General features: G+C 38.3%; 1 long non-coding RNA gene across 2 annotated transcripts; it reads right to left on the minus strand.

The window, feature by feature from the left end:
* Nucleotides 1-9: 9 nt before the first annotated feature.
* LOC113110864 (uncharacterized) lies at nt 10-1371 on the minus strand. 2 transcript variants are annotated; one of them, XR_003293206.1, is made up of 4 exons: nt 1318-1371; nt 442-731; nt 243-308; nt 10-110 (listed from the first exon to the last, which is right to left on the minus strand). It is a non-coding gene; the product is annotated as an uncharacterized LOC113110864 (long non-coding RNA). The 2 variants fall into 2 exon arrangements; XR_003293205.1 differs by lacking the exon at nt 1318-1371 and adding an exon at nt 1079-1173.
* Between the last annotated feature and the right edge of the window lie 2025 nt (nt 1372-3396).

Here is a 3396-nt window from a genome sequence, read left to right on the forward strand (position 1 = left end):
TTTAAATATGAACGCCTTGACAGTCATCAATGCATTAACTGCAACACATTTAGCAAGCAGAATTCTCAGACCTGACACAAGAAGATTCATGGAGTTCATTTTTGGAACACCTGAAAAAAATAATAATAATAATCATCCTTTGATATTACATTTATTTAAATCTTGTAAATCATAACATAATGTAGATCAATTCACAAATGCAAGATATGCATGTAGAATATCTTATGTATTTTATTACTAACCAGTGTCTATGAACTCTGAGGCACCAAGACTAGTTGGACAAAACTGAGTCGGTATTGGGGGTATTTCTGCAGAATAAATATAAAGAAGAACAAAACAAATATATATATATATATATCATACATACAATACTTAAAAAAAAAATCAAGTTTAAGAAAAATTGTAAAAGAAACTATAATCATCCATTTAAGAAGTACAAACCTGTTGTTTCAGGAACGTCAACACTTTTGTCTACTGTTCGTCCATCCATTTCACATTTTTGCACTTCATCATATTTCATCGATTCATCATCTTTACTGAATCCAGCATAATAATAGGTTGAATGAAACAAGGGTGCTTCGCTGGTGTTAAGTTTCACCGGGCTTTTACCTTCCACAGTCAAAATCATAGTCTTATCCGCAGGAAAGAACCCGGCGGCCAGGCAAATATCCGGTCCATTTTGTCCAAAGGGGACAAGATGGACAGTAATGGAGGAGTTGCCAATTGATTTTCTGAACAAAGAAAAATATGCAGTTTTCATCAGAATTTCAATCATTTGGTAAGACCATACTTTCTACACGTGGCATTTGCAAAACTATGCTCATGATGTCAGTGAAAAAGTTTTGCAATCATCTATTCATGCACAAAATAAATCCATAGCCTTAAGAACAAATAACTCCACTAGAAATGTTTGAGCAAATCCCAAGTCCTCAAACATAATGTGATCAGAAGCAGAACGCAACATATCGGCACAACCAACTAACCGACTGTTTCAAGCTATATTGTGGGGTTTTTCACTATTTTCTACAGCACATATGTTGGTGTAAACGCTTGGAACAGTTAAAAAAAATTTACTTACTTGGTACGACCTTGAGGGTTATCGGCTTTCCGAATGTTAAGGTGTCAGTAGCTGAAAATGCACCGCTACCGTAACCCTTACAAAAACGCTCCTGACCCTACACTAGCTTTTAGGACTGACGAACTGACCTAACTGAGCCCTGGTAACTACAACTAACTGACCAAAGTTCACGTTTTCACAAAATCATGGTATGGTTTGGAAAACTGCATTGTAACAACAATAAAAATGGATTTACTTACTTGGTTTGACCGTGAGACGGATGGGATTCCCAAAGGTTAGTGGGTGGCACACTTCAGTCAGCCCTCTGACAATATCCTTTGGTAATGGAAAGTATCCTAACATCTTAAGAAATACACTATAGACTCATCTGGACTTATGATGTGAAATATCCAGTCAAAGAAATCCAGTTTGATATTCTTTCGAAGGCAATTCCATATGTCGGTCCATCCTCATGATACATCCATGTCTGCGCCATTCACATACAAACAAGTGGCTGGAAGAAAAGCCTTCAAGTCAAAAGCAACAAAACTGAGTGAGCAGTTCTGTGATAGTTCAGTCTTTCAGTCAGATATTGGTTTAAATTTATCAATACAGTTTATACACAGAAATAACAGTGATATGAGATTTTGTACAGCACCTAATGAAGAATGTATCACTGTGGTACTCCCAACACGGTGAAAAACCTCAGTACAAAAACTATGGCTTCTGTTGAGGGGCTGTCTCATATGGGAGAGAGAGAAATGCTGTCATCTCTACAATCTTCTCAACAGACATATTTGAATTAAACTGCTGTTAATGTAAAAATCCATATCCATGAGATGAAACCCCAAGCTGCAGTGGAAGTGTAGACATCTATGATGACAGAACAGCCTCGGAAGAATTATTCAGTTGCAGCAAATCAAGTCAACCTCTGTGAGGTTTTTGTATGAGGCAAAAACTGAAATGAATCACTGTGGTACCCCAGTCCACAATGACACAACTCGAAACAAAAACCATCCTCCTTGGTGTGATAGAATCCCTTCAGAATAACTAAGCACAAATACATGGAGAAATTGGCACCTAAAAGACCACCTCAAAGAAAACTGTTTAGAAAGAGAGCATTCATTTAAATAATTGGAATTACCTTACAGTAGGGCTTTTGTGACAATGTATCCAGCTTAACAAAAAAGTAAGTGAGAACTTTACTATTAAACATATACTTGACATATTATAATTACTACGTAATATTAATTATTAACGTAATAGTGACACAGGCACTATAATCTGTTGTTAGATTAATTTTAAGTATTTATTTTTTGAGTTGACTGATATATCAGTATATAAATACAGTACACATGCATGTTACACAAGATTAGAGGTGCACGATATATATCGGCCGATAATTAATGCGCATCTCCTCAGTAACTCCGGTTCTCTAATCAGCAGTAAATTCAGTCAGGTGCGTGATTTCACATAGAGCAGCTGTTACTACACGGAGCTGTTGTTCACTGACAAGCTGCGCAAATCCACATTCATTTTCAGCTTGGATTTGCGCAGCTTGTCAGTTACATTTCAAGTTCTTGAATTTAGTACCTTAAATTCATTATATATGAACAAAAAATGAATGGATTTACCTTTACTATTGAGAAAATAAAGTTTGTGATCAAAAATATATAATATATTAGTACTTACTTAGACTTAGTTCCTTAGACGTAGCATATTTGGTAGCGATCATTGGGTCCTTTCGCGAGAGCTTCAGCATTGTCCCATGCTGTGTTAAGCGTCTTCAGATCTTGTATGAACGTTTTTCGCCAGGTGTTCTGGGGGCATCCTCGTCGTCTTTTGTCACCAAGGGGGACCCATTGCATTGCCATCTTGTTGATCCAGTTGTTCTCCGTACGAAGGATGTTGCCGGCCAGTTGGAGTCCCCTACGGGCTAAGGTGTTATGAAGTTGGCATGTGCCACTCCTTCAATGTACCTCTTCATTGGTGATGTGATCATAAAATTGTATGTATCGTCAGAATTTGGTGCAGGCACCTCTGCTGGAAGACGTTTAGCTTGTTGTTGATGCTTCTTGATGCCTACCAGGTCTAACTGGCGTAGACGGCTGTTGGGACCACGACTGAGGTGAATAGATGAAGCTTGATCTTCAGCGACATGGACGGCGAGGAGGCAACTTCTCTACTTCCTCCAATTGCTGTGGCCCAACTGTGACTCCCCATGTCTTGGCTGTGTTGATAACATGCATGATCTTGGACTTCTTGGAGCTGATCCTGAGGCCAACTTTGCCTACTTCTCCTTCCAGTGTGGCTGAGGCATAATGCAGCTTTGGTTTATC

This window comes from Carassius auratus, chromosome 2 (assembly GCF_003368295.1).
Source record: "Carassius auratus strain Wakin chromosome 2, ASM336829v1, whole genome shotgun sequence".
Classification (NCBI taxonomy): Eukaryota; Metazoa; Chordata; class Actinopteri; order Cypriniformes; family Cyprinidae; genus Carassius; species Carassius auratus.